Here is a 10,512-nt window from a genome sequence, read left to right on the forward strand (position 1 = left end):
GAAAATCAATACCCCAGTTTTTTTTCAAAATCTGCCTCTTACCAAGTTCAAAATGTTCGCAAGTAGGGTACATTGGATCATGGAAGGAAATGGGGTAGGGACATGGACTTGGATGACAGAGGACAGGAGGGACATGGAGAGGTGCACCAAACTGACCCTGCAGGGCAGGCATCAGGGTTTGCAGCAGCACAATACACCTCACAGGGCATGCGGGACGGGAGTGCAGCACAACAATCCATAGAAAGCAAGAGGGAGGGGACAGGACCATGCACATGGACAACAGAGAACAGAGGGGCAAGAGGCAGGACCATAATGGACAGACAGGAATGAAAGCTGCAGCATAACAGACCATAAAGGGCAGGAGGGATGGATCAGGGACATTACAATGGAACAGACAAGCCAGGAGGGAGGGAGTAGGGGTCTGCACATGTAAACAGAGGGCTGGGGGCAAGGGGGCAGGGCAGGAGCAGCAAGATAGCCATGGAGGTCAGGCAGGATGGGCACTAGAAGCAAGACACACCATGAAGAGCAACAGTGAGACTGTGATGGCATACACACAGACCATGGAGGGAAGGTGGGAGGGGTTCAGGGGCAGCTAACTGACCACACAGGGAAGGTGGGAGGGGCCATGGCAGCACAGAAGACCATGCATGGCAAGTGGGAGGGTTAGTGGTAGCACAATGGCTATGATGGGGAAGAAGGAGGGTGCAGGGGCATGCACAAAGGACGATGGAGGATAGAAGGGAGGTTCAGGACCTGTGCACAGACAAGAAAGTTTAGGGGAAGGGGCACAACAGACCGCACGGGGCAGGCAGGAGGAGCAGTACAATGGACCATGTAGGACAGGAGGAAGAGGATAGGGGCATGGCATGTGGACAGGCAGGGTGGAGGTGGCAGGGACAGGTTACAGTCATCTGACAATGCTAGGCAGGTGGGAGGGGAGTGGCAGCTCAACAGAACACTCAGAGTAGATAGGAGTGGCAGGTCCATGGAACATGGTGGGCAAAAAGGATGGAGCAGGGGCATACACAAAGACATCGGAGGGCAGGGGGAAGGAGAATAGGGGCAGCAAGCTAAGCACAGAGTTTAAGCAGGAGGTCAATGATGGGGCATAGAATTGGGCAATGGAGGGCAGGAGGAGTGGACTGGTACATCATACTAAATTGAGGGCAGTGGCAGCACATCAGACCATGCATGGCAGGAGGGAGGAGGCTAGTCCATGGATTCACACAACAGAGGATAGGGAGGAGGGGGATGGGGCAGCAAGCTAACTGTTCAGAGAAGGCGGGTATTAGGAACTTTATTGTTTTAAAAACGTGTGTCTGTGCGAACTACTTAAAATATGAACAAGTATGCAGCATAATCTCACTTTTATTCAGGAAGAAGAGGACGTTTGTGACTGTGACTCCGGGCTCACTTGGCAGAAACACCCCCTGACCCTCCACCCCCTATTGCAAAATGTAATGCCCGTGAAAAGGGTAGGTGAACACAGTGTTATATAGAACATAGTCCTGAGAGCACGATTGAAAATGAAAACTAGATATAGTGTATGGTATAAACTATGCACCAAAAAGTGTGATATAAGATGAACCGGGTGTGAAATATAATATGCAATACATTGTGCACAATGACAGATTCATTGGAGAGCGCGAGATAGCACAGGCACTAGCACGTGCTATGCGATATGCGCCTTGGAGTGTAATATGCACAGGGCAGTGTTGTGTAACCTAACTAGTCTCTAAAGTTGTAATATAAAATATGTGCTGGGGAGTGTAACGTTGCATATGCACTGTGACAAAGATATGGATCCCAGATTGTAATATGTATGGCATAGCACTGTGCGTTATAACATAGGCATCGAGGAAGGCACGTTAGATGGGGCAATATAACCCGTGCGAAGACAAGTGTGGCATGACATATTCACGGGGTGGTGTTACAGTGCACATGGGCTAGAGCAGAGGTGTCAAACTCAAATTCATCAGGGGCCGCATCAGCAGTTTGGTCACCCTCAAAGGGCCGGTTGTATCTCTAGGAGTATGTGTCCACTCTTTATTATCATAAATTATTGTCACTGCATTCAATGATTACTGTTTTTTGTAATAATATAAGATAACTAGTCTGAAAGCAGAAACATAGTCAGAATAATGGCAAGTAGATATTCAAATGTACAATTATTGTACAATTTATTGAAAAAAGATTTTTGGTAACAGACAGTAATTTTTAAACATACAAATATTGCCAAACACTGTTTATTGCACATATGGCAAACATAAGCCATTAACTTTTTTAAACTTTTCTGACTAGATGGCTGACATCGTTTTCCTGAGGTCAGTCCATCGATGTCTGGCGTTAGGTCTTGTGCTGTAGCAATTCGCAAAACAGCATGGAGGTTATCATCAGTGATGCGTGATCTGAGCTTGGTCTTGTTCAGATTAATGACTGAAAACATCTGTTCACATAGATAGGTGCTCCCAAACATGGACAGAACACGTGCAGCTTGAAGTCGGAGCTGTGGCATCAAAGCAGGGGGGAGGAGACGGTAAAAGTCGTCGACTGTCGCATCCTGGAACTTCGCTTTCAGGCTGCTGTTGCACTGAAGTTCTATTAATTCAATTTGAAGGTGATGTGGTGCACTGTCAACATCGATGTTGAAGGGATTGGCAAAGCTGGTAAAGGTTAAGTGTTGTCCTTTAAAGTCAGAAAAGCGTCGATTGAATTCATCAATCAGCCGATTCACTTTGGTACCCAATCGAGCACATGAAAAAATACCTGGGAATGAGGTTGAGATGCTCTGGCAGATAGGAAAGTGGGCAAGACTGTCTTTTTCAAGCTGTGACTTCCATAGGCGCAGTTTCTCCTGGAAAGCTGTTATTGCCTCATACATTGAGGTTATGACTTGTTTGCGGCCCTGCAGCCTCAGATTCAGTTGGGCGAGATGCTCTGTTATGTCACACAACATGGCAAAATCGCACAGCCAGTTTGGATCTGACAGTTCTGACAGTTCTGACAAGGGCTTCCCTTTACTTTGCATAAAAAGAGTAATTTCTTCCAAAAGCTCAAAAAATCTCTTGAGAACGGTGCTCCTACTCAGCCACCTTACTTCTGTATGGTATGGCACATCTGTATGTTCCATGCCCACCTCCTTCAAAAATTGTTGGAACTGACGATGATTCAGACCCCGTGCACGCAGAAAATTCACTGTTTTCGTGACTGTGGACATTATGTTATCCAGTTGCAGAACCTTGCCACACAGAGCTCCTTGGTGGATAATGCAGTGATAAGTTATCAGCGGTGTGTGGCAATTACTTTTTTTCATTTTCTCTTTTAACAGTCCAACCAAGCCATTTCTCTCTCCACACATTGCTGGAGCGCCATCAGTAGTAAGTCCCACCAACTTTTCCCAAGGTAATTTCATTTTATTTACGGATTCCTCCACTGCATTGAAGATGTCCCTCCCAGTTGTTGTCCCATACATGGCGACCACATCCAAGAGCTCCTCACTGACAGACAAGTCTTCCTTCACACCTCTTACAAAAATAGCTAGATGAGCTGTATCAGTATTGTCAGTGCTTTCATCAACAGCTAATGAAAATGCCAGATAACTGCATGCCTCTTCAGCCAACTTTGCTTTAAGATTACAGGCTAGGTCCCTGACTCGGTCTGTGATGGTGTTTCTTGACAAGCTGACATTGTTAAAAGCCTGTCTCTGCTCAGGGCACACCTGTTCACATACCTTCAGCATACACTGCTTTACAAATGCACCTTCTGAAAAGCACTTTGAAGCTCGTGCAATTTCTATAGCCACAAGATAGCTGGCTTTCACTGCTGCATCATTTTTTGCTGTCATTTTTGCAAAAATATTCCGTTGAGAATGCAGGCTTCCTTTTAATTCTTGGACCTTTTGTTGCTTTTCCTGGTGGCTAAGGTTAGCAAATTTGGCTCCATGTTTGGTCTCAAAGTGCCGGCGTAAATTGTATTCCTTCATCACTGCCACTGCCTCATAGCAAATAAGACATACCGGCTTGTCTCCATTAATCACAAACATGTATTCACTTTCCCATCTCTCCTGAAATTGCCTTCCCTCTGCATCAACTTTTCTTTTCTTGGACATTTTTGGGATATTAATTTGATTGTAGTTTATGGTCCCTATACCACTGTAAAGAGACACGGAAGTGGTCAGTATATCCAAAGTTTACCGCTCAGACTTTTCAGCAGAATAATAAGCAGACCCCCCCTAATAAGCAGACCCCCCCCCCACATACATCATATGTACTTACAGTACAGGAGAGAAGGGTTCAGGCAGCCGTTGGAGAGGCGGCCGCGCATGCGCTGAAAACTGTCCATAGGTAGACTTAACCAAAAAAGAGGCAGTACAAATGTTTGCAAAGGCCTCACAGTAAGTTGTTGCGAAAAAACTCTTTTAAATAGTGGCTCATGCGACTTCTTCAAGCTACACCAAGATACGTTTGCTAACTGAGTTTACAATAGCAATCAGAAAAGCAATCAGTTTAAAAAATAAATGGAGTGAAGGCAACCCGAACACTAACCCTCACGCGACAGGGCAGCAGCCCACTTGTCTTCCAATCATTAAACACAAAAAAACATTGTCACTATCTTCGTCCAAGCCTGCTCCCGGACAGGATTGTAATATTTAAAAGCATTTTCCAGGACTGATTAAAGGGATATCGCGCTTCACGGATTGTAAAGGCGCAGAAAACAATGTGACAGGATCCGTCATATGTGTAGGTTACTCACTCGTGTTACGTGTCAATTGTTAAGGGGGCGGGAGTGCTGCCCGAGTACACACCTTGAAGCGTGGCTGTGGCCTAGCTCTCCGGATTTCCTTATCCCAAGATCCTTCTCCTCGCCCAGTTCCTGCTGATCCCAGGGTGAGGAACAGGACAGCACCCCTCTATTTCCTGAAACAAGGGGACACGGGGGTGGAGGGAGAGCTTACCTGCGTTATCCAAGCTCCGGGCCGGGGGTCACATAAGTTCCTCCTCCTCGGGATCCTGCGTGCGGGGCAATCACAGCTCGCAATCCAGGATATGAAAAGGGAAAGCTCAGCCGAGCCAGCACCTGGGGCGCGGGAAGGCGCTGCGCGGGCGGACGGGGCAGTCAGCTCATCTGATCTAGTTCAGTGGCAGCCCGGGGAAATCTAAGCGCAGCCTTCCCTGGCAGCGCCGCTGGAGGAGTCCGCTTGTCCGCCCACGGCCAGCGCCAAGAAGCTAAACAACAATCCACAGATTCCACACAAACAGTGACACACTGTGGCTGCCTGGGCTGCAGAAGCCGAGACCAGCGACCAGGAGCCTGCGGAGCAAAGTCAGCGCCGGCTGGGGCCCTACAGGGCAGAGGGACGCGTGCTGCACTCGCTGCTCCCAGGGCTGCTGCACCTTCCTGCCCGCCTCCTGCCCCTCCTCCTTTCACTCCTCTCTCCGGTGCGTGGTGCGCCCCCAGCGCAGGAAGGACAGCGACAGTCCCCCTCGGAGCTGCAGTTACATTCTCCCCAGTAACATGGCGGCCGGCCTGAGGAGCGGGAGAGGGAGGGAGATGGGCTCCCATGGAGCGGGAGGGAGGGAGGGGGTCAAAGGGAAAGTGCTGCTCCTGCGGGGGTGATCGCCGCACGAAAACAGCAAAAGTTAACTCTGCAGTGACAGTCCTTTAGTGCCTGCAGGACGAAGAGCTTTCGTGTCGCTGAACGGAGCACTACTACACAGCACTACTACACGGGCCACATGACGAGGTCTGGCGGGCCGGATTCGGCCCGCGGGCCTTGTGTTTGACACCGCTGGGCTAGAGAGTGTCATAGCATATGCACTAGCTAGTGGAATACAACACAGAGGTGTGTGGCACTCAGCAGGCAATGGTGGGTGTAACACAGCATTGGGCTCTGCCAGGAGCGCGCTGTGACTCTCAAGTGATGTTCGTTCCCTTTCCAGAGAGTAACATAAAAAGTATTACACATCCGGCAGTGGATGTGTGTTTTATTAGCCGTGAGGGGGGTTTCTTGCATAGCTTTGGTCGAATTTTTGTCGAATCCCCTTTGAATGGCTTGGTGTGCATGTGTATTAAATGTGCCCGTCAATAGCTACCCATGTTTGTATAAATAAACGACAAGGGTGTCTACCGGGATTAGGCACGGTAGGGCATCAGACATGTCAGAGCTTCACTAGTGGTGTAAATACATTCCACGTGGATTCATTGTATGCATAGTCGCCTTTTAATGAATATCACGCAAATCGTCATGGTGATAGGTACGTACGGTTTGTCCAGCATGTCCTAGGTGTGTCTATAAATATATATTTTTTAAAAATAATAAAAAACAGTGGCCGGCCCTGGGGATTGGGGTCAAAAAAATATAATTAGGAGACAGGCCCTGGGGGATGGGGTCATCAGGGCCAATAAATTAGAATAAGATGGGGAACCACACAGCCACCCTTCTTAAAAAATTAAAATAAATAAAAGACTGGGATCGTGCCGGAGGCCACGCCCCCTCCTTGCAGCACTCTGCAAACGCGCCCCCTGGCGAGTTGTAAGTTGGGGAATTAATTCCTCTTCAATACTGAGGGTCCCTGAGGGCCAACTAGCCCAACAGGCATCTCCAGTATGCACCGGGGAGCTGCGCTGCAGACAGGTGTTCTGAGACCAAGCCCCTTTTTACACTTCCCTGCAACGCAGCTCTGTGGCGCTTACTGGAGGTACCTAGTGGTCTAGTTTGACCCTAGGGACCCTTAGGATTCAAGGGGACTTAATCTCTCAACTTAGAACAGCCACAGGGCGCGTTTACACAGTGGTGAAGGAAGGGGACGGGGCCTGAGGTGACGTGTGCAAACACGCACTATGGCACGTTTTAAATTGGGGATATCATTTTCCTTCAATACTGAGGGCCCCTGGGGGCTAACTAGCCCACCAAGTGCTTCCAGTAAGCGCCACTGAGCTGCATTGCAGAGAGGTGGTCCAGGCCGTGCCACTTTTTACACCTCTCTGCAACGCAGCTCTGTGGCACTTACTGGAGGTACCTAGTGGGCTAGTTGGTCCCTAGGGACCCTCAGGATTCAAATGAACGTAATCTCCCAACTAAAAACGGACACAGGGCGTGTTTACACAGTGGTGAAGGGAGGGGACGGGGCCTGAGTTAACGTGTGCAAAAACGCCCTGTGGCCTGTTTTAAGAGGTAGTTTTAATCCCCCTGCCCTATTATATACTAGGGGCTTACAGAGGAGGTCATGCTAATCACAGGGGGACCCCAACGCATAATGTTCCCTAGTGTATGTAGGTGTTTTCACTGTATTCTAAGTGTCTTTTAACATAGCACTGGCTCTAGGACTGGTTAGTCAGACTCAGTTACCACCAGTATCCGTCTGAAAAAGTTGAGGGTACAGGATGATTTTGCAACAAGGCTTCTTTCTGCTCTTCTTTTTGTTCTTTCTGCACGTTATCCTTCTTCCTGCACTTTTCTTCGTCTTTGAGGACTTCTGTTGCTTCTTTCTGCACTTCTTTTTTTTCTTTCTGTGCATTTTTTCTTCTTTCTTCACATTTCCTATCTCTGTAGGCATAGTTAGAAATTAGCATTTAAAAAACCTTTGAAATTCACAGAAAAAAACATAGGTTTCAGGCACGTTATAGTTAGGAATTAGCATTTAAAAAACCTCAGAAATTCACTGAAAAAACCATAGGTTTCAGGGGTGTTATAGTTAGCTGGACTTTTCACTTGTAAAAAACCATTGAAATTCCCCCGTTATAGTTAGTTTAGCTAACTATAACTCGCGCGCCCGCAATGCACTGCTGATGACGTCACATATTACATCACTCATGACATGGTCAGTGACATCACTCATGACATCACTGATGACATCTCAAATGACATCACTGATGACATCACTGATGACATCATCCTTGTGATAGAGTGGCAGACCTCCTCTCACCCTAATATAACCTTTGATACACACATTCAAAAATAGAGACTAAACTTTTCAAAACAATGGACATACCAATACCAGTTACAACAACCTCTTCAGTAATTCTAAGATCCACATACACATCCACTCATTCACCAACAGTCCTATACAGTGACTCATACATGTATTCACTCATCATATGTACTCATACACCTATACATCCTGTTACACAATGCCACTCATCCATAGAGTTACTCACACACATAGTCACTCATGCTAATAAAGAATCAAACATACATTTATTTGCATATACAGTTATACACACACCACCACACTTACTTCTACGGAAACTTACACATACTTAGTCTTTTAAACAATCACTTATAGAAACACATACTTATTCATACAGGAACTCTTTCAATCTCTCACTCTCACATATACTCACTTATATACACCAATAGTCACATATACTAGTTTAAAACATATGTAGTTACTCATAAAGACACTATTGAGACAGTCATTCACTCACTAACACACCCATGCGCACACTCATCCACCCATACAGTGCTGCGCACATGCTGTCTTCAACACATACAAAGAGTGAGTCACTCATTCATGCACCTATGCACTACGTAATACCCCCCACCGAACCATGCAGACACTCAGACTGATACTCAAAAAACCAACTAATAACCTATATAGACACCCATGTAGCTACTCACCAAACCATGCAGCCACTTATACATAAAGTGAGAGACTGATATAGATATTTACATATTTAAACATTACTCACTAAGCCATGTATTCACTATGATACACTTAATCAGTCAGTTACACAATCAATATTTCAAAAACAAATCATCCATTTAGACACTTATATACTCATTTATTCTTCCATCGACCTTGAGATATACATATATAAAACATATTTAATTTTCAGAAAAACACACATTCACTGGATGATGTCATCAGTGATGTCATTTGAGATGTCATCAGTGATGTCATGAGTGATGTCACTGACCATGTCATGAGTGATGTAATATGTGACGTCATCAGCAGTGCATTGCGGGCGCGCGAGTTATAGTTAGCTGAACTAACTATAACGGGGGAATTTTAATGGTTTTGTACAAGTGAAAAGTCCAGCTAACTATAACACCCCTGAAACCTATGGTTTTTTCAGTGAATTTCTGAGGTTTTTTAAATGCTAATTCCTAACTATAACGTGCCTGAAACCTATGGTTTTTTCTGTGAATATATATATATATATATATATATACACTGAAAAAACCTTATTTTTCAGGGGCGTTATAGTTAGCTGGACTTTTCACTCGTACAAAACCATTGAAATTCCCCTGTTATAGTTAGTTCAGCTAACTATAACTCGCGCGCCCGCAATGCACTGCTGATGACGTCACATAGTACATCACTTATGACATGGTCAGTGACATCACTGATGACATCTCAAATGACATCACTGATGACATCATCCAGTGAATGTGTGTTTTTCTGAAAATTAAATATGTTTTATATATGTATATCTCAAGGTCGACGGAAGAATAAATGGGTATATAAGTGTCTAAATGGATGATTTGTTTTTGAAAAATTGATTGTATAACTGACTGATTAAGTGTATCTTAGTGAATAAATGGCTTAGTGAGTAATTTCTAAATATGTAAATTTCTGTATCAGTCTCTCACTTTGTGTATAAGTGGCTGCATGGGTTGGTGAGTAGTTGCATGAGTGTCTATATGTGTTATTAGTTGGTTTTTTGAGTATCAGTATGAGTGTCTGAGTGTCTGTATGGTTTGGTGGGGGGTATTACATAGTGCATAGATGCATGAATGAGTGACTCACTGTTTGTATGTGTTGAAGACAGCATGTGTGCAGGACTGTATGGGTGGAAGAGTGTGTTCATGGGTGTGTTAGTGAGTTAAAGACAGTCTCAATGGTGTCTTTATGAGTAACTACATATGTTTTAAACTAGTATATGTGACTATTGGTGTATATAAGTGAGTATATGTGAGAGTGAGAGATTGGAAGAGTTCCTGTATGAATAAGTATGTGTTTCTATAAGTGATTGTTTAAAAGACTAAGTATGTGTAAGTTTCTGTAGAAGTAAGTGTGGTGGTATGTGTATAACTGTATATGCATGTAATTGGATGTTTGATTCTTTATTAGCATGAGTGACTATGTGTGTGAGTAACTCTATGGAAGAGTGCATTGTGTAACAGGATGTATAGGTGTATGAGTACATATGATGAGTGAGTACATGTATGAGTGACTGTATAGGACTGTTGGTGAATGAGTGGATGTGTATGTGGATCTTAGAATTACTGAATAGGTTGTTGTAACTGGTATTGGTATGTTCATTGTTTTGAAAATGTTAGTTTGCGTTTTTGAGTTTGTGTATAAAAGGTTATATTAGGGTGAGAGGAGGTCTGCCACTCTATCACAAGGATGATGTCATCAGTGATGTCATCAGTAATGTAATTTGAGATGTCATAGGTGATGTCATGAGTGATGTCACTGACCATGTCATGAGTGATGTAATATGTGACGTCATCAGCTCCGGGCCGGGGGTCACATAAGTTCCTCCTCCTCGGGATCCTGC

General features: G+C 45.1%; 1 pseudogene; it reads right to left on the reverse strand.

Moving 5' to 3' along the window:
* Window positions 1–2,113: 2,113 nt before the first annotated feature.
* On the reverse strand, window positions 2,114–4,111 carry LOC146802523 (general transcription factor II-I repeat domain-containing protein 2 pseudogene; annotated as a pseudogene).
* Window positions 4,112–10,512: the final 6,401 nt, after the last annotated feature.

This window comes from Triturus cristatus, chromosome 8 (genome assembly GCF_964204655.1).
Source record: "Triturus cristatus chromosome 8, aTriCri1.1, whole genome shotgun sequence".
Lineage (NCBI taxonomy): Eukaryota > Metazoa > Chordata > Amphibia > Caudata > Salamandridae > Triturus > Triturus cristatus.